At 50.1% G+C, this 21,763-nt stretch overlaps 1 protein-coding gene across 2 annotated transcripts in view; it reads left to right on the top strand.

The window, feature by feature from the left end:
* EIF2AK1 (eukaryotic translation initiation factor 2 alpha kinase 1) overlaps positions 1–21,763 on the top strand; it is a 387,622-nt gene that overhangs the window by 88,938 nt on the left and 276,921 nt on the right. The gene's annotated exons all lie outside the window — the stretch shown is intronic.

Here is a 21,763-nt window from a genome sequence, read left to right as displayed (position 1 = left end):
TTACTTTTGTATTCTTCATGGTGACAGTCCCCTTGCATACAAAAGCAAGCACACAGTCCCTCTAAAAGTATTCGTAATAAAGAAGCTGCAGGAGGTATGCAACTGTACCGATGAATACCCCTGAAACTAATGAACTAAATAAAAACGTCCCCCTGAGCACAGTAGGAATGTTGCGAGTTGCAATGTCAAGAGATTGTTTCAAAAGTTTAATCCAAAATTTAGGCAAGGATCTTCAAGTGGATTGACAAAGGTTTTTTATTCTTTGTTTGATGGGACGATATTCATTTCATCATATCATCACTCCATAGAGCCAACTTAAATGCATATCAGCATACATTTCCACTTCGCCCAATGCATTTCGTGCAGTGTTTGCCCTTTGTCAGGGGAATTCTATACAAAAATAAGGCAAAGAAATCATGAGTAATCAACTGACATTGGTGTACCTGCACCTTCACCCAGGTGAACTTGGAAGGTGTAACGAAATAATAATAGACAAGGCACGGAACCCTACTAACTCTCAGGGGAGGAGGGTTAAATCGGGCATCCATAAATTGCCATGCAAACAAATTTACTAACAGTGTGTACTGACTGTTAGAACGAAAATCATGGACATACACAAATCGCAAGTGTGTCAACCAAATAAATGAATAAAAACGTATAAGTAAAGCGGGTGTACCATTGTTAAGAGCACTATAAGAGCTCAAAAATTGTTGCCTCACATGTTATTGTAAGGAAAAAATACTGGCTGTATCAAGTGTGACAAGCATGCTAAAATCGCAGTGTGTAAACCAACTCAATGACTAGTAAGTGAACGCGGGTGCATCCTAGTTATGAGCTTGTAGCAATTTAACAAACAAACGAAATAAGGTGACAAGAGGGCCCAAAACATGCTAAGTCAAGACTGATGGTAAGTTAACTTACTTCAACGAAGTGGCAGTGACTCGAGGCTGGTGTTGGTGTTCGAACAACGGTGCAGTGCACGGGACCCTAGATAATGTACTGGTGCAGAGGTAGGAGATGTACTACGTGTTCAAAGAGTAATGATATAAAGGGTGCAAGCGCCATCTTGGACGAGTGCAAGTGTGCCGATAACCAAATAACAACATAAACAAGAGGAATGGTGCCAATAAATAAACCATCATAGGGTGCAATGCAAATAAAGTCAAAGTACACAAACAAACATTACATACTCAACAAGCCGGTTAGAACAACGCCACACTTTTAATGTGTTAACGCTATTAAATTGTTCTGTTATTCACCACATTTTTGTCAATACTGCCATCTTGTGTCCCTTGGCTGTATTTTTTCGGCTGAAACGATTACTGATTCCGTATAGCTTATGAATTCATGTCCTCTGGAGAGCTACACTATAATTGTGCTGTAGCATATGCGTCACATCCTAAGTCTAAAAAGAAAGATCAAAGATGTAAGGATACGGGAGTGGGTGGGAGCTGTGCAAGCTAAGCATTAAAAATAATACAATCGTATTCTTAAAATTAACAAGAGAAAAGAAACGATCTGCATAGCAGAATGATAGTGGGGAGGGGGGTAGGAGAAATGCGAAACACGGCCTGGCGGCCTTGAAAAGTGTGAAGCAGGGGTCGGGGGAGGAGAAATGCCTGAGGCCGAGAGCACGCTGGGGAAGCAACAGATGCCTGTGGGAGGGAAGCTGATTATGCAGGCGGCTCGGGGAATCAAATGTTAAAGTAAAGGGACGATGCCGCGATTAAGGGAATGGATGCGCGCTTGTGAAACAGGCATAAGACTGATCAGGGAGCTGATGTGGGACAATGGCGCGATTAAGAAGAACAAGGCTGCACTGAAAGAGTAAGCGCAACGACGACGAGGCAGCACTGGGGAGTGTCTGCTCCGATCGTCGACGCTGCACTTGAATAAGGCATCCCTTTGAAGTGAAGCTCTTGGTGCACTGGAGAAGCGTGAGCCTGGTGGGGGGGGGAGGGATGCCAGCGAGTGGGAGGGAACGGGCCAAGCGTGCGTTCGAGAAGTCACGGATGAACAATTAACACGCATTGTCGGAAATCCGGCTGGTTGGTTTGAGAGACTTTGGTTCAGCAGTAATAGGTTCGAGTAAACTCGACCTAAAAAGGAGGGGGGCTACGATTAAGCCTTTCTTATTCAAATATAGACTGTTTCAGGACGTTAGGGCATTTTCTCATTATCTGTGATGAGGAACCACATATTGAGAGCAGTTTATTACGGAGTTAAGAGTTTCATGAGGAACCACAGTTCCATGCATACCTTTTGGGAAAGTCAGGGTGGCGGGCGTCGCCGTCAAACGATGTTTTATTCTGAAACCACTCGAGGATTCTAACAAAAAGAAGCGTGTATTAAAGAGACATGCTTACAGCCATATATGCATCACTATTTTAGATCAGTATGCTTCCTCGCGTACCTTAAGACACATGCAAAGGGTGTAGTTCTTCAATGCAGCAAACGCAGGAGCGCGGGATCCTGGTATTTCATTTCAATGCCAACCAGATAAAATCTAAAGCGCAAAAGATTCTGTAAGGTTACAGCACAAGTTTCACGCTAATTGCCCAAGAATTGGCACATTTAACACAACATATCTGATTGTATGCTGGCACTTCTCACAAGATACTCAGCTGGTTTCCAATAGCTCTATTCGATCGATCCTAAGAGCAATAAGAATGTGCATTGTAATCCTGCGCGCATATTATTTGTATTAGAGGTTAAAAAACGCTACATTGAGTGGCTTACCTGCTACTGCCACTCGTGTTCGAAACAATCAATTCTCCTGCACTATCAGGGCGGTGGCCATTTTGGAATACATAGTTTTCATGATGTGATGTCTCGCATGGAATTCTGGTACGTGTAGTCTATGCATGCAGAGCCAGCTAATGGCAAACGTCTGATACATCAAGCTAGTGGCTACGGTTGTTAACAAAGCAGCCTACAATTTGAATATTAGTTTGTCTAGTCAATCTCTCTTGGAAGGCAAGTCATTCATTGGCCTACCCTGAAATGAGGCACCCTTGACCAAGAGAACAAGCATTTACAATGCAATAGGTCTCGCATTTACACAAGTTTGAGCTATTGACATTGCAAATAACAAAGCCTTTTATTTGTGTTTTAGTTTTTAAAATAGAAATAAAAGGCATTGTCATTTACAATGTCAATAGCTTTTAACTCGTGTGAATGCGAGACCTATTGCATTGCTAATTATTAGAAGGTCACTCCAGCCGGCCCTAGTACCCATTTACTTTGCTAAATTAAATGCTTGTTTGCAGGGTTCTCTGCACAGTGGAATAAGACTTCAGATGGGAGCATACTGATTTTTATTTTTTTTTTATTTTTATTTTGTAGTATGCAAGGTGAAACGGAAAAAGGGGACGGGTATAGAGCAAGAGGACCAAAAGGAGAAAGAAAAGAAGAACAGGCGACAGGTCGCCACAAATCCCCACACAGGGGGAGCAATGAGTGGGGAGGGAAAATGTCCACAAAGGAAGGGGCAGCAGAACTCCAACGTCCACATCCGGATGCCAGGGCCAGGCAAAGCAACAGAGGCACGGGCAGGAAGGCCTGCCCATCATAGCGTCCAAATTATGCCAGGCAATCCAACAGTAGAGGCAGTGTCCCTGGTCAGGGGGAGCAGCCCCAGCCCCAATCATGATCTCTTGCCTATCTCAAAAGCAAAGGAAGTCGCAAAGATGAAAACAAGAAATAACTTCCCCAACTACCCCCCCCCCTCTCGTCCCTCCCCAACATTCACCACCCCCCAGTGGTGGTGACACCAAGCACGAAGTCCATCTCAGTCACTCTCACAATCAAATCTGGATAAGATGAAGGGTCCGCAGCGCTGACGGACACACTGCCGAAGGAAGGCCTCGGGACAGAAATCTCACAAGTGGGCCCCAATTATGCATAAAGTTCTTGAAATTACCCAGGAAAATATCAGAGAGACGTTCCATGCTCAACAAGCGCCACAGTCGGGCATGCCACAAGGAGATAGCAGGGGCAGACGGGGTCTTCCAGGCGGCTGCTAAGGTCATTTTAGCCGCACCCAAACACAGCCACATGATACGCTTATCCGCCCTAGTCTGATGTTCGAGCAGTGGGTCCCTAAGGCCTAGTAAAACAAAAGCCATGGAGTCAGGGAGTGGGTAGCCCAAAATATCCTTTATGTGGGAGAGAATCTCGGCCCAAAATGGCTTAATGGTGGGGCATTCCCACCATATATGGCTAAAGTCCCCCAACATCCCACAGCCTCGCCAGCACCTATCTGAAGCTGTCGGAAATATGCGGCGCAGTTTAGACGGATATAGGTACCAATCAAAGATGAGTTTCATATGGGCCTCCCTGAGGTCAGTAGAGTGGTTATGCGCTGTCACGTCCCGCCACAGGCCCCGCCACTCACAGTCAGAGATGTCCCTCCCTAACGTGGATTCCCAATGGTCTTGATATCGCGGTCTCGGAGACATAGTAGTATCTAGTAATAACTTATATAGGAAAGAGATCGCTCCTTTCATGGTGGAGGTGCGTAGGAGGAAGGATTCAAATGTCGTCAAGGGCCTGGTGGCGGCTTCCACCACTGAAGGCAACGTCGCCCAGTGCAAGAGCTGTAGATGTCTGAATCGCTCCGTTGGCAGAACTCCGTAGTCCCTCATACAGTTGTGGAAAGTGAGGGGTTCGGTGCCATGGAACAGGTGGGTGAGGGCCCTGCAGCCACCCTCCCTCCAAGCCTCAAAGGGACTCTCTGTCAAAGCCGGGGGGAAGGCCGGGTTAAAATGAATCGGGGTGAACGGGGACGGGAATGTGGTCCATCGGTCGTCGCCACTCACCGCGTCCCAGACCTTCAACACCGTGCTCGTGGGGGTGCTAATGTATGCGTTCCTGGGCCGGTCCATCTTAGGCTTCCAGGCCAGATCCCAGATGGAGCGGCCCGCAACGCTCCGATCCATGTGGAGCCAATGCTTCTCCGAAAATTGTTGGGACCACTCCACCAGAACTCTCAATTGGGCAGCTTTGTAATACAAATGCATGTCCAGGAAGCCCACCCCCCCCTCCAAGCGCGGGCGCCGAAGAACCGCAAACGGAAGCCGCGCTCGGCCACCTTGCCAAACATATTTCAGCATCACGGTCTTCAACCGGCGAAAGTAGTCCAGCCCCACCGGGATAGGTAAAGCCTGAAAGAGGTACAAAAGCTTGGGAAGAAGAACCATCTTGAGTGCATGAATCCTGCCGAGCCAGGAAATGAATTTGGGCTTCCACCTTTCCAGTTCAGCCCGGATCAATGTCAACATCGGGGGAAAGTTAGCCTGGAACAGGGCACCTATGGTGGAAGTCAGTCGCACCCCCAGGTAAAGCAAGGGCGAGGACGCCCAAGCAAGCGAAGTGAGCATCTGAGTCTGTTGCACCTCCCCTGGGGACAGGGTCAGATTCAAGATGTAGGACTTATCAAAGTTAACCTTGAAGCCCGCCACCGCCTCGTAAGTGGAGAGTACTGAGTGGACATGGGGTAGCGACTGTGCAGGGTCACGAATGGACAAGAGAACGTCGTCGGCAAAGAGCGAGATCTTATGCTGTTCGCCCGTAAAGGGAAGCCCCATAATTCGCTCATTCTCCCGCACCGCCAACGCCAGTGGTTCTATGCTGAGGGCGAAAAGGAGGGGCGAGAGGGGACATCCCTGGCGCGTCCCCCGGGAATGGCAAAAACTCCCGGATCTGTGGCCATTGACCAATACTCGAGAGGTAGGGCTACGATAATTGGCCTCAATCATGCGAATGAAGTGGGGCGAGAACCCGAAGGCCACCAGTGTCTGGTGCAAGAACCCCCAGTCCACGCGGTCGAAGGCCTTCTCCGCATCAAGCCCTACCAGCACTGCTGGTATGCGGAACCGTTCCGCCTTTTCAATAAGGTGTTCCACGCGGCGCAGATTATCAGGCATAAGATCCTGAAGTCTGCTCGCCAAGATGGAGGAGTACAATTTAGCGTCCAGGTTGAGGAGCGCTATCGGGCGGTAAGACGTACAGGAAGTAGGGTCCTTCCCCGGCTTGGGGATTATAGTAATCAGCGCTTCGGCCATGGAATCCGTGGTCCTACCATCAGTCGCCATTGCATTGAAGAGGGAGACTAAGTAATCACAAATGTCAGAGGCGAACGTCTTGTAGAAGAGGGCCGTGTAGCCGTCAGGCCCAGGGGCCTTGTGCAGCTTCAGGGCCTTGATGGCGTCCAGGACCTCCTCCCGAGTGATGGGGGAGGACAGCAAGTCATTCCACTCATTAGAGACTGTTGGGAGAGGGAGCCCCTCCAGAAATGTGGACTGAGCCTCCGGGTCGAGAGCGTCACTCGAGTAAAGAGCTGCATAGAAGCGACCAAATATGGCCGCCTTGTCCGCGTCTTTGTGCCGAACAGAGCCCGCGTGGTCACGCACTCCTCCTATGTAATCACGTTCGCGTTTGTCACGAAGTTGCCGGGCAAGATGGCGCCCAATCTTGTTGCCCTGGGAGTAGGAGGTACGCCGGAGACGTAGAAGAGTAAATTCCGCCCTGTTGTTATAATGGGCCCTCAGTTTCCCGCGCACCGCCGTTAGGGGCCGTAAAGTCACCCTGAAGGGGTTCGCCTTGTGGGCCTGTTCTAAAGTGGCAAGTTCCGATTCAAGAGCCTCCCTCTCCTCGCGCCGCAGTTTGTTCAGGTGCGCGTTGAGAGCGAGGCAAGTGCCCCGTAATGAGGCTTTGCACGCGTCCCACGTGTTGTATACCGAGGTGTCCGAGGGAGGATTGAGGAGAAAGAAATCACCGATAGCCTTGCGTAAGGCCTTACAGGACTGGTCGTCCCTCACCAGGGCTGCTGGGAAATACCACTTGCGCCAACCGTCCCCCCCGGGAGCCCAGTGCAGACCCAGAACCACCAGGCTGTGATCGGACAGGGAGAGTGGAAAAATATTAGACAATTGTGTATCCCCCCGGAGAGCCTGGCCAACCAAGACATAGTCAATGCGGGAGTACGAGCGATGAACGTTAGAGAAAAAAGTATAGTCCCTAGTTTGTGTATGGACAAAGCGCCAACTGTCTACTAGCCCCATATCACCCAACTGCCGCTTAGTTTCCTCAGAGAAGACGCCAGTGTCCGCCCTGCGTGTTCCAGAAGCATCCAAGTCCCTGTCCCATACCATGTTAGTCACCCAGCAAGATCAAGTGTCCCTCCACAAAGTCCCCCAGCTTATCCAGCAAGCCCTGCAGAAAGCCATTCTGACCCGCATTCGGGGCGTACACCACAACAAAGGTACAGAGGCGGCCGTGCAACATCCCCTTCACCATCAACCAGCGGCCCTCTCTATCAACATTCACTCCTATGGGCTGAAAATGTAGGGAAGCCCGGAAGAGAAGGGCCACCCCCTATGCTTCGTGGCCGCGGACGACCTGTAGATAAGAGGGAACTGCCTATGGCGGAGCCTCAGCTCGTCCTTCCGAGCCAAGTGGGTCTCCTGAAGGGCGACCACATCCAAGTGATGGTCCACAATGTACTTCCAGAGCTTCTGCCTCTTCTGTGGGGAGTTGAGGCCTTTCACATTCCAAGTTCCTATGCTAATAGTCATAACGGGGAACTAGAACTCCACGCCATGCATACGTCTGGGCAGCCACACAGTCCAATCCAAACCCCGACACACACCGGGGCACAAACCCATGGATAACATGCAATCAAGGGGACCCAGAGGGAAGGGCCTAGCCACAGACCCATCCAGGGGGCCACCCCTCCACTCTCCGAGAGTCCCAGAACGGCTACTGTTCCAAAAAACACCAGGGCCCAAGGACCCCCCCCATACAGAGCAAAACACAAAGCGCAGGAGTAGACATCGATGAAGTCACATACACCATACAGCTAACACACAAAGTCGCCACCACCACTCCCCCAAACCCAACCAAAACGGTTCTGCCATTACAAGTGCTTGTAAAGCACAGACTGACCCATCCCCCCCAAAACCACCCAAAAGTCAAAGAAACCGAGCACAAGGCCCGCAACCTGGAATGTACAGTCGGCAGTTCCAATGGGCCACAGGTCACACGGTCCACATCAGACTGGTATCGGGGTGGGGGCACCAGATCAGGGGCCCCCAGGGCCAATGCCCGGGGTGTCTTCTCCAAAAGTACCATAGTACCCCAGGGCCGTCGGAGCAGAGGTGCCCCGGCGCCCAACCATCAAAGAAGGCAGGGGTCATGCCGCTCCAGAGGAATGCTGAGAATCCGCAAGGGTGGCCGAGGCCACCGACGCCACCGCCGATCCCCTCTCCTGCAGGCTAATAGAGTGGTCCGGTCGCAGCCGCTCCGGGGAAGCCCCAACCCGGTGCCATGATGAGGAGCGACGCCGGCGTCGCGAAGGCGAGGACCGCGCTGCCTGCGAAGGTGGGTCGTCCTCCAGTCCCAACAGCTCACTCGCGGACTTCAAGGAGCGAATTTGCACCAACCTGTTCTGCCACCGGAATATAATCCGGAAGGGGTGACCCCAGGAGTAGGAGATGCCCTGTTCCCTCAGATAGGTAGTCACCGGCCGGAATTCCCTCCGTTTCTGAAGCGTGGATGCTGCCAAATCTTGGAACAGCTGTGGTCGATGGTCTCGGAAGCTCAAGGAGGGAAGGGCCCTGGCTTTCCGGAGGATGCGTTCCTTAATCTGGAAATCATGGACACATGCTAGGATGTCCGGAGGAGGGCCTCCGCGCCTGGCCAGGCCAACTCTATGCACCCTGTCCAATTTAATCTCCAGAACGTCTTCCTCGTCTAGCACCTGGAGGAGGAGGGCCTGCACATATCCTCTCAAGTCACCAGCCTCACCGTCCCAGGGGACCGCTCTGATACGGATGTTGTTTCTCCTGGAGCGGTTCTCCAGGTCCTCGGCGTACGCTTGTAAATTCAAGTTCTGGTCAGTAAGGCGAAGAACATCTTGTTGAAGCTGGTGGACATCATTCGCCATACTCAGGTCATGGTCTTCCAACACGGCCACTCGCTCTCCAATGCCGTCCACATCCTTCCGTACCTCACGTAGGTCCGACGCCAGCTGGGCCCGTAGTTCGGAGATGTCCTCTTTGATCGAGGCGAAGAGTTCCGACATGAATGCCTTGGTGGCCGGCGCCTCCTCATCCGATTGTCTCGCCGAGCCACTCGCCCCTGGGGAGTTTGGCGGTTGCGATGCCTTGGAGGCTACCTCTTTCACTGTCCTCCCTTTGCGAGGCAGGTTCGACATGGCGGCGGGGCTGCGGAGCAAGGTCGTCCAAGCTGTAGGCCGCGCAAGAGCACCTGCGTCACAAGCAATGGTCGCTCGAGAAAATGGCGACGTGAGGCCTCCCAGCAGCGAAGCCTAGGAGCGGCAGTAGAGCCAACGCTCCCGTCTCACGGAGCCAGGCCGCAGTCAGCTACTCGGCACAGTGCACTACCGGGCCCTCCGCCTCCGGATCGCGCAGGCCCGATGGGGGGACCGCGAGGCAGTCCAGGGTCCGCGAGGCAGCCGGCCGCCGAGCCTCCCGGTTGTCCAAAGCAAGTGGTGCACCACCAAACCAACGTCCCGCTGTAGTGGAGGGAGCCTGAGGGCTGGGAAGGCAGAAGACGCCCGCCGTTCCGTGAAGCCACGCCCAGTCGACGCCGAGCCACTGCGCTCCAAGGCGGCCTCGGTCTCACGCAAGGCCGGGGCTTAGCAGGCCCGATGCTGAAGAGCTCCCAATGGGGTCGTACGACCACTCCGGGATTCGCCGAGAGCACCGGACCACCCCACTCAGTACCGCCGGCTGCTGCGGTCGTCTTAGAGCGGACTGAGGCCCCGTAGGCGATGCTGTACAATGCTTAGCAGGTCGGGCGCCGGAGCGACTCAAAAGCACGTCTTACTCCGACGCCATCTTGGCCACGCCCCCGCATACTGAATTTTTATGCTTACGTTCAAACAACCAAGGATCAGCTGAGCTAGCAAGTGCTGGGGCCACAGTGAGTGTAAAAGTGTGCCTCCAAAGTATGCAGTGTTGATTAAATGACAGACACTAACGTAGAACCAGTCCCAAGTAAGCTCAAACTTAGCCAGCCCTCCAAGAAACCCAGCTGAGGAGTCAAACATTATGGCAGTGGGGTCATCTCGGACTGTGTACATTATCTATGCGCATCACACACGGCAACACCACCGGGTCCCTGCTCGGATATGCACCGCTGCAGCCTGCAGACCTTCCGGAGAGCTACAAACGCCCCACGAGAAGTGAGGTCCCATCTGCTGGGCTAGTACTGTCCGCCCGATTACAGTACTCCAGTGACACCAGTTCTCATATTGCAGCTGGGAGACTGGATTCTGGCTGCGAGAGGAAAGAAGGACCCCCCCTTGTCCCTCCCAGGGACCCCACTTCCACCCTCGAAGTGCAAATCTGGAGAGCCCTCCGTGGACCTGTGGTGGAGCCTTTTGCCTGCTCACCTTTTCGGGCTTTCAGCAGCACCGTGTTGGCCACATTTTCAATCTCCATTATCAAGGGTGGTTGGGCTGGCACCACATCGCTCAGACTGTGGGGGGGCTGGTGGGGGCCCGGTGCGCACTGTGCCGTCTCCTGGCGGACCGACCCTTTATGCCCCGGCGCGGGGCTGCCTCTGAGGGTTGCAGCAGGTACCAGCGCTGAGTCTGGCAGCGGAGCAGCACTCGCTCCCGGCCCCCACCCTCTTCGGCTCGCTGTAGGCCCGCCCTACTGTGGGATTCCTCTGTGCCCTCTAGTGGGTGGCCTGGGCTGAGGACACAGTGCAGAGCCGCCGCAGCTACAGTCTCCGGACAGTGGCCGATCACTTCAGATACTACTGCAGTGCTTTTCAAAAGTACCGTAAAAGCAAAAACTATTGAAACTATTGAATAAAAGAGCCATGCTAGTATTTACCTTCAGAGGCAAACAGAAACCTAACCCTCAAATTAAGTTATGTACATGGCGCCCGTGAAACGCGAGCGCCCTTGCGATAGCAGAGTGCACAACGGAGGAGGACTCTGCAAGGAGTTGCCATTGTGCTAATACACAAGAAAAAAGTACTTTTGCAGCGTGAATCTTTCTGGATTCACTATGCTGTGCATATTCCGCGGTCTTGTGGTTGGGTCCGGACTCGTAGTCTTTTCTTTGTTTTTTTTTTTTTGTAGCCCAGGTGGGCGTCGGCGTCACCCCTCCTCGGGTGCATTTCCGGTGACGTCGGCATGCTTCTTGCGGAAGCTCCCACTCCTGGGCGCCATCTTCAGATTCTTTTTTCCGCGGTCGGGTCTGGATCGTTCCCGTTGGGCTCCAGACATTTTTGGAGAAAGTACAAAGAAAAGACTGAAATTGGAGAAGGAATTCACCAGAAGACTACAGAAGACTTCGCCGATCACTGACCAGCGAAGAAGAAAGGAGAAATCATCGAGAACTTCGACGATCGTCGACGTCCACGCGGCCAGGGTGGCCCTGAACACTCGATGATGGACAACACGCCGTTCAAGTTCTGCCGTAACTGTCACCACAAGTACGCGCAGAAGGACCAACACCCGGTTTGCAACCTTTGCCTACCGGTAGACCACAGAAGCGAGGACTGCAATGCCTGCTCCGCCTTCGCCCCGAAGACCCTTCGTGTGAGAGCGAGCCAGAGGGTAGCGCACGCCACCCTGCAGGGGAAAGCCCCGACGCCATCGCTGTACGAGCTGGGGATGTCTTCAGAGGAAGAGGACAACGCTGCCGCCGAAGACGACAGCTACACGGTCGTAGAGACCGATTACAAGAAGACTTCTGATAAGGTAGGAGACTCTTCGTTCCCCAAGAACCCGAGAGACTCTGAGTCTCGAAAAAACGAGGGCAAGGCCCCGAAAGCACCGACGCAGAAACACCTGGCGTCCGCGACTACTCACAGGCCCAGCGGATCCTCTGAGAAGGAGTCCCCGGCGCCGAGAGCTGTTGAACAGCAGAAGTCGTCAAAAATTGCCCCCGAAAGGGACCGATCGACGCCGAGGGAGAAAGACCCTAAGGCCCCGACGCCGTCCAAGGACCCGAAACCCAGTTCGACGTCCAAGTCTCCGGCACCGAAAATCTCGGCTCCGAGCCAAGCGCCGAAGAGAGCGGCCGAACCACCCGGCGCGGATCACGCGGCCGAGATGGAGAAGAAAAGAAGGCGCCTCGAAGCCGAGATGGAAAACATCTTGCAGCGGAAGAAAGATTTCGACGCCAAGATGAAAACCTTCACGATTCCCCACAAGACCAAGCCACCCGTGGTGGAGCTGGTCGAGGAGGAAGACGAAAACGTCGAGGAACATGACCCGGGCGTCGAAATGTTCGACGACCAGGAAGATGACGAGAACCTCTACGAGAGTTACAACTATGGGGAAGAAGAGGACAGCAGGATGGACGCCGAGTCGGCCACCTCTGACCCGCAGGAGGAGGATTACCTGGATGTCGACACCGAAAGCTCTGAGGAGGCGGTCGACACATATCCCTCGAGGCCATCGCCGCCGGACGACATCAGGGCCTACAACTCGGTGAGAAGGTCTGCGGCAGCAGCTTTTAGACTCAAGCTCGACGAAGAGAAGCAGAAAGCAGACTTTCTTCTCGAGACATTACTCCCAACGCAAACAAGGAACCAGTATCTGCCAATGCTTGAAAGCGTCTTGGCTCAGGGGATGGAAGCGTTCAGGGAGCCCGCAATATGCAAGGCAGTCACTCCCAGAACGGAGAAGAAGTACTAGCATTCCTCAAAGGACCCAGCCTACATTCAGGGCACGGTCTCAGCGGACTCCATCATCACGGCCACAGCAAGGAAGAGGGCTAACGTGCCCACTACTTCTGGACCACCACCTGATAAGGAGAGCAAAAGGATGGACCTAGTGGGAAGAAGGATCAAACGGAATGCCGCGATCCAATGGCGCATGGCTAATTCCAATGCCCTCATAAACAGGCACATGTACCAGATCATGGAGGAGCTGGGACGGCTGGTGAAAGACCTGCCCCAGGAGGCCAGGCAGAAGGCCGAGAAACTGGTGGAAGACGGGAAGAATGCGGCAAATTCTTGCCTCAAGACGGCCCTGGATGGAGCAGACACCTCCAGCAGGCTCATGATGATGGGTGTCACTGAAAGAAGACATGCCTGGCTCAGGGTTTCGGGCTTCAAACTGGAGGTGCAACACAGCATCTTGAACACACCGTTCAACGGCGAGACGCTGTTTGGAACAACAGTTGATGAAAAACTCAGTCAACTAAAGAAGGACAATGAAACTGCAAGATCCATGGGAGCATTGCAGTTCAGAGGCAACAAAAGGGGCACCCAGTCACAGAGGCCCGGCGGGAGGGGTGGAAACCTGCCAAGTACATCACACCAGGCTTTCCAACAGACGCACCAGGCAGACTCGCAGGCGCAACCGAGTCAACAGAAGCAGGCCTGGCAGTACCAGTCAAGAGGCCAGTCCTTTCGAGGGAGAGGAAATGGACGAGGACAGCATAAAAGAGGGGGCCAGCAGCCCACCTCTAAATGACTTCAAAAAGATCTGTGTGGCCGCCCACAGAAAAGATCCCAGGGGGCAGCACGTACAAAGGGGTCAAGACAAACTGGACACCTACCACCACATAACACCAGTGGGTGGAAGATTAAGATTCTACCTCCAGGAATGGAGAGAAATCACATCAGACAAGTGGATCCTCAACATCATCCAATTCGGATACTGCATAGAGTTGGAAGGGAGGCCAACAAGCAGGAAACCAAGGAGAAAGCCACTAGCAAGCAAACAGCTAGAGCGGCTTCAGGAAGAAGCAAAAGAACTCCTACAAAAGCAGGCCATAGAACGGGTTCCCTTCAAGGAAAGAAACAAGGGAGTATACTCAACGTACTTCCTGGTACCAAAGGTAGACGAGACAATGAGACCCATTCTGGACCTGAGGTTCCTGAACAAATTCATAAGAACACAAAAATTCAAAATGACCTCACTGCAAGAGGTGTTACCGCAATTGCAGATCGGAGACTTCATGGTCACGATACACCTCAAAGACGCCTACCTGCACATCCCAATGAACGTAAAGCACAAGCATATGCTCAGGTTCACGATCGGAAAAAGCCACTACCAGTTCACAACACTGGCCTTCGGGCTAAAATCAGCACCGAGGGTCTTCACAAAGTGCCTCGCGGCAGTCGCAGCGCACTTACGAAGGCAGGGAATACACGTATACCCTTACCTGGACGACTGGCTGGTGAAAGCAAACTCGTACCACAAATGCAAGCAACACGCACATACAGTGACGAGCACGCTCATAAACCTGGGGTTCTCCATCCATTGGAAGAAATCGTCAATGGAACCGGAACAAGTGAAGATCTTCCTGGGGGCACAGATCAACACCTTACAGGGCAAGGTGTTCCCCCAGCGAGAAGAGAGCAAGGGCACTGGTGAGGGAAACTCGCCTCTACCGGAGGGGACAAGCTCGGACAGTGAGGACTGCGAGCAAGATCTTGGGGAATCTTCCTTGCACTGAAAGCCTTCCAAACAAGACTGTACAAGCACAAGGTGTTACTACAGACAGACAACACCACAGCGATGTTCTACATCAACAATTAGGGTGGAACACAGTCAACCACGCTTTCAACACTGGCGCAGGAGATATGGAGATGGGCCATCCCCCTCAGGATAGACCTGCTAGCCATACACCTACCAGGGAAGGAGAACATTCAAGCAGACTGGCTCAGAAGACAGACATCGGCATCCCACGAGTGGGAGCTCAATGCTCAGGAGACAAGGTGGTTGTTCAACAGGTGGGGAACGCCATCAGTGGACCTGTTTGCAACACGCCAGAATGCAAAATGCCAAAACTTCGCATCCAGACAACCCGAAGAGGGGTCCCTTGGGAATGCCCTATGGATAGATTGGTCCGGGACATTTGCTTACGCTTTTCCCCCGATACCACTGATGCACAGAGTACTGAGCAAGTGCAGAGCAACATGACCCTGATACTGGTCGCGCCACAGTGGGCCAGGCAGACCTGGTACTCGCAGATCATGGAGATGACACAGAGTGCACCCCACAGATTCGGTAGGAGAAAAGACCTGCTCTCCATGCACAACGGAGAGGTACTGCACCCAGAGCCAGAGAGCCTAGTGGCATGGCTCCTGAAGACCTAGAGTTTGCACATTTGAGACTGCCAGAAAGCACCCTCAGGGTCCTTCGGGAGGCACGAAGGCCCAGCACACGGAAGTGCTATGTTGCAAAATGGAAAAGATTCACGATGTGGTGCAGGAAAGAAAGGCTTCACAATAAAATGAAGGACTCCACAGTGCTAAAATACCTGACGCACTTACTGGAAAAGAACCTCAGCTCGTCCTCCTTGAGAGTTCACTTGGCAGCCATAGTAGCCTACACAAGGGGTGAGATGGGCAGGAGTTTCTTCACATCACAGGTTGTGAAGAGGTTCCTGGAAGGAGCGAAAAGGATCGCACCACCCAAGCGTGTGCCGCCACTGGCATGGAACTTGAACATAGTCCTAACGGAACTCATGAAGGAGCCCTTTGAACCACTTCACAAGGCCTCACTAAAAATGCTAACTATGAAAACAGCTTTCCTGGTTGCAATAACGTCCTTACGCAGAGTAAGCGAGCTTCAAGCACTAACGCTACAGGAACCCTACATACAAATACACAATGATAGGGTTGTGATGAGGACCGACCCACACTTCATGCCAAAGGTGGTGTCCAAATTCCACATGAACCAGTCCGTACAGATACCAAGTTTTTTCCAAAAACCAACCACTAGCGCAGAGCGAGCTCTGCACACCCTAGACGCCAGAAGGGCGGTCATGCACTACATTGAGAGGACAAAGGGACACAGGAAAACAAAACAGTTCTTTGTGTCATTCGCCAACAGTTTCATGGGCAAGGCAGTAACAAAAAACACTATTGCACGATGGATCGCACAAACAATTAAACTCTGCCACAAAAAGGCAGGGCAAGAACTAGCAGAGGGGGCACGTGCCCACTCCACTAGGAAAAAGGGTGCTACAATAGCCTTCCTGGCTAACACACCCATACAAGACATATGCCTGGCGGCAACATGGGCTTCGGTGCACACGTTCACGAAGCACTACTGTGTGGATATTCAGATGAACAAGGAAGCACAAGTCGGACAAAAGGTGCTCCAGCACATATTCAATAACCAACGCTCATCTTCCACCCAGCCGCCACAGAAATGAGAAACCGCTACAAAATCTATGCACAGCATAGTGAATCCAGAAAGATTCACGCTGCAAAACGAATAGTTTCTTACCTGTCGGTGTAGTTTTGCAGCTTGAAGATCTTTCTGGATTCACTAGCGAACCCACCCACCTCCGCCAGAAAGATGAGGCTGGAAAGGGAAGAGGTGGTCAAAAAAAAAAAAAGTAGAAAGGACTTTAAGTACAAAGCGGTTAAAAAATTTTCACCTAAATAGAACATTGCCATCACTTCGGAACCGAAAGAAACACGGAAAAAAGAATCCGAAGATGGCGCCCAGGAGTGGGAGCTTCCGCAGGAAGCATGCCGACGTCACCGGAAATGCACCCGAGGAGGGGTGACGCCGACGCCCACCTGGGCTACAAAAAAAAAAAACAAAGAAAAGACTACGAATCCGGACCCAACAACAAGACCCCGGAATATGCACAGCATAGTGAATCCAGAAAGATCTTCAAACTGCAAAACTACATCGACAGGTAAGAAACTATTTGTTAGCGGCTAATTAAGAGACGCCGTCACGCCGCAAACAAACGATCATTTCCGGGTGGGTGGGGCCAAAAGGAGACAGGGCGGTAACAAAAAAGCCTTGTTTTCAATGGGAAGCCAACATTTAGCATAAACGATGACGCCAGCCAATAGGAATGATGAGCAGGTTTTCAAATCCCCTTCTGAAATCTACTCTATTACAAAAAGCCTTGCCGAGCTGCGAGACCTAATAAAGGACCAAAGCTCACCTGACTGAGACTTGAGTGGAGGGCTGTCTACGGGAGGAGCCTGTCCAGGAGCTTCAATGATCTGCAGCCCAGCTGATCAAGACCAACGACCAAACCATCGGGAGAAGAACGGCCCCAAGAGAATTGTCTGTGTAATGAGACGTATTTCTTGCTTTGCTCTCCTGACCAAAACCCTTCACGATTGTCCTACAATATGGTTGTTTCTTTTCATACTGAACTGTGAATGTGGTGTCCAGGGGTAGGGATTTGCAAGATGGAAAAACTTCCTTTGCCTTCTGTAAATACTCCAAGCTGGAGAGGAAAAATTCGGCTTCTCTATTCTATTAAAAACACTTGAGGTGCTCTCAGTCACAGGTGGTTGGTTTTCCTGAACTTGGGACCATTCGTAACCTCATTCCACAACCTACTCTTTCTGAGTTACCATGGTTGCATGTTATGGTGGCACCCTTCTTCAAAGGCAGGCCACAGATGTTCCTGGTGGATGCTGCCTTGTTCATTGAACGCTCCCTTTAATGTAAACGTAGGTTTACTGGGAAACCTCCATGAATCTCAATTTGTTTTTGTTTAGTTGGGTTCCATTTCTAGTTTTTTTTCTTTAGGTGAAATATTTATTTGCGTTTGAGGAACATGCAATAATGCAGAGAAATAATACTCCAAACTTTATCAGTCAGTTCATTTCAAATATACCGAAATGATCTTTGCACAAGGGTGCGGGGTTATCAGCTGTTAAAGAACTTAAAGCAGCTACGCGAATTTCAAATTTTTCAAATTTATTTATTATGTTTTGGCTCTCAAAGAGGGCCACATAAACATATACATACAAAACAACAGAATAAGAACATCGATATAAGAATTACAAACTTAAAAACATAGTATTCAAGCCATAATAGGTACACTGCAAATCATCCGTCCCACAAGGCCAGGCCAGCGCCGTCTTCCAGAAAATTTAATAAATGGCTAAAAATCCTTTAAAAAAGTTAAAAACATAGGCGCAAAACATTTCATTAGGTGGGCAGTAAAGTGCATGAAGAAAATCTTGTAAAGTGACAATGCTGAGGCGAAGACAAATTACTTTAAGCCATCGATTACGCAACCTACGTAGCATAGGACAAATCAACAGTACATGCATGCAGTCCTGGATATTCAATTTACATAAGTTGCACAGCGGGGAAGTGCCATGCCATTTGGACAGCAGCACGTTAAGAGGGATTAAGTCGTAACGTAATAGAAACCAAAACCTACGTACCCCATGAGGTAAGTTCCACAGGGCATACGGTTGGGGCTGTTTCAACCTGTAGGATGAGATAAGCAGCTCCACATTCCTTTTACCACTAACTGTTTTTTTATCAGATAGAAAACAATACTCCCACGAAGCCTCCTTGAGGACCTGCTTTAACTGCGTGGGAGAGTAGGAGAAAAGAGCGCTTTCATCCAGTCTAAGGATTTTCACAGCCCCTCTAAAGTTACTGACAAGTTTGGAGAACTCCTTAAAATTGCCCAAAAGCTCATTTTTGAGTAAGACTCGCAGGGTTCCCTCTCTTGCTCTGGCCAAACTGGTTACCCACCTTATTATGGCGCACAGACCCTGAACCCAGGCACTCCTGAGTCCAAAATCCAGCCTACAGGCGGCCAGTTGGCAGGCATTATTAAGAGTCGAGAGGGATCTCAGGAGTTTTCCCTCAACCTTGTGGCAAAAGTCCCAGTACTTAATCTCTATTATTTCTATACCATACAGAATGGTAGCGGGGATTTTAGCTCTGAATACTTCCAGAAGGCTAGAAAAATGTCTTTTCCCCGTTGCCAGGTATAGGGACTTTAACCCATTGCCATGGGCAAGAGCTCTGCGAGAGCAGTGCTCTATATGAAGATTCTCGCTCATATTGGCCGAGAATATTTTCCCCAGAAAAGTATAACAGGTTACGACCTCCAATCTATGCCCTCCAATGGCCCAACTAAAATTTGTCGAGCGACATTTCTTCTTACCAGCAATGCACATCACTTTACTTTTATTAGTATTGATCTTCATGAAATGCTCCCCAGCGAAGACCTGAAAAGCCTGAAGCCGATTTGCCAGACCCACGGGAGTTAAGTCAAGCAATAACACATCATCGGCATACATCAAACAGGCTATTGGCATTCCTCCTAGCATAGGTGCGATCCCCTCACTGTGGGACACAGCCTCAGGGAGGTCCGATATATACAGGGAGAACAGCAGGGGCGCCAATAGGCAACCCTGTTTCAGACCATTCTGAGCTGGTATTTTGGCTGAAAGCCCCCTTTCGCCCCCCATTAAGACCCTGCACCAGGTCTCTGTGTGCAGAGCCCGCACCAATTCCAGCAGGGGAGTAGGGACACCCAGCATCGCCAATTTTCTCCACAGCGTTCTCCGATCTACTTTATCGAACGCTGTGGAGAAATCAATAAAGGCGGCGTAAACAACCCCCCCCTCACCTGGACATATTTATCCGTAATGATCTGAAGGGCAGTAAGGTTGTCCAGAGTGCCATGTTCCCTACGGAAACCAGTCTGTTCCAGTGGCAAAATTTTGTGCTCCTCGACCCAATCAGAGAGAGAACTCAGGAGGCATTTTGCAAATACCTTTCCGATAGAGTCGAGGAGCGCAATCATACGATAATTACTGGGGCTGTCCCTAGCCCCCTTTTTAAAGATGGGGACCAGAATGCTACCTCTCCACGATGAAGGGACACATTTGGACTGATGGCATGCCCTAAACAGGGGGTACAGGATTTTGCTCCAGATTAAAGGGTCTTGTTTTAGGACCGTCATCGGGAGCTCATCCGGTCCCATCGCCCCAGATGGTCGCATGTTTTTTATGGCTAACTCGATATCCTTCTCAGAGGGGAAGAAGACCGAGTCATCAGGGTCAGCGTGCGTAAAAAGATCTCCACCAGTGGACTCAATCCCTGCGTATAATTCTCTAATATGGGAAGACCATAAATCTTCAGGTATAGCTATGGGAGAAGGGGAGTGGCGTGTACCACATCCTTTCCCAATTATTGCCCAGAAATCTTTAATGTTACCATGCGCCGCAGATTCCCTTAGTTTAATCCACACTTCATCCTCCCTGTCCTTTTTAATTTTTAACTTAAGTCTGCTTCTCTTTCTTCTTAACCTGGCGATATCCTTCCCACGTACAGGTACCCTTTCAATGTACTGTGCACGGATTAGTTTGTTTATATCCCTATTCAGATTACGGAGGGTCAGAGGAACTGCCTCTCCTTTTTTCCTAGGGGGGACAATTTTTTTAACATTCAATAAAATCTTTTGCATGAATTCCTCAAAACAGACTTTTCTGTGACGCTCTGCATATTGTACAATTTAGAGGGGAAAGTTGGGCAGGCAAATACGCATTGTTGTGGTGGTCCTGTCTGGCCTTCAACTAATCAATTACAGTTTTTCATTGTACAAGCCTAAAACCTACAGCCTGATTCATCAAGCTGAATAGCGCTCGCAAAGGGCCAGATTCTGAGAATCTGGCCCTTTGCGAGTGCAATTGTTGCATTTGGGATTCATCATCCCAAATGCAAAAATCGGTAATAGCGATATCGCAAATTTGCGATGAATTACATTCAAGGAATCTCTATTTGAGATTCCTTAAATGCAATTCATCATCCATTTTCAAATTGCGAAATCGCAATTTCGGGCTGCTATTTACCGCGAGGTCAAACCTCGTGGTAAATAGCGAAAACTCAGAAAAATGCTTTTAAAAGCATTTTTCTGAGTTGCATGTTGCACACACACATGTCCTTTGGACATGTGTGTGCGCAACCCCTGTTTATATTAGCATTTAAGGGGTGCTACAGGGTGTCCTCTGGACACCCCTGGCACCCTTTAAATCTCTATCTTATTTGCGATTAGCTAATTGCTAATTGCAAATAAGGAATACTCCCCGTTCATTCCTATTGGCCTTTTGGCCCATAGGAATGAATGGGGAGTTATTCCTTATTTGCGATTAGCAATTTGCTAATCGCAAATAAGGAATAAGTAGGAATCGCATTTTTTTTGGCTATTCCTACATGAATCCTGTTTTGCGAGCCTGTAATAGCGATTCCTTATGAATCGCTATTAGAGACTCGTAAAACGGGTCTTTCATGAATCAGGCTGCAAGTTCCCAGAGATTTAACAAAGCCTTCTTAAAACTTCTGAACCTATGGCCATGGAATAATATTTTGCCGTAGCCTCCTTTGGTAAAATGCTACTGCGTCTTTGTATCGAAGTGCAATACAGCAATATTGCATCTTTCTGTTTTTATTTTTTTGTCATTTTAATTACACTGGATTTCTGTACTGTAACTAAAAACCTACTCTTTAAAAATCAGTGACCAGACATTAACATTTAGCGCATGTCTTATTGCATCTGAGATGCAGCATTATAGTACTTCCTTGAGTAAGCTTTGATTGCTTGACCATGCGATTCTTGGAGAGTCCAGGATACAGAGGGAACTTTGACTAATGCAGTGCAACGGTAAGCACACCCCAGGGACACTACTGATAAAGAAGAAAGCCTACCAAGGATAGAGCCAACAGTCCAACCTTTTGAAATGTATTCATTAGTTATTTGAAAAGACAGAAAGTTATTGTTCAGTTCTACATATTCGTGCTCATTAATAAGTTTTATGTTGACATATATAAATGGATGCAACTCTCATACCTTTAAAACTTTATAAAGATGTTTGCTTGCAGTGCTAAAAACGATAATTTTTGGGAACAATACATGTTGTTTAAGAGTAAAATGAGGAAACTTGGAAAAGTAACATAGACCACTTTTTGCTCTGGACTGTCAAATTGATCTTGTAATCGGGTTAACTAGGAAGCGATGTGGTCACT

Source organism: Lissotriton vulgaris, chromosome 10 (assembly GCF_964263255.1).
Source record: "Lissotriton vulgaris chromosome 10, aLisVul1.2, whole genome shotgun sequence".
NCBI lineage: Eukaryota > Metazoa > Chordata > Amphibia > Caudata > Salamandridae > Lissotriton > Lissotriton vulgaris.
Note: the sequence above shows the minus strand (reverse complement) of the source record. Positions and strands in the feature narration are given on the sequence as shown.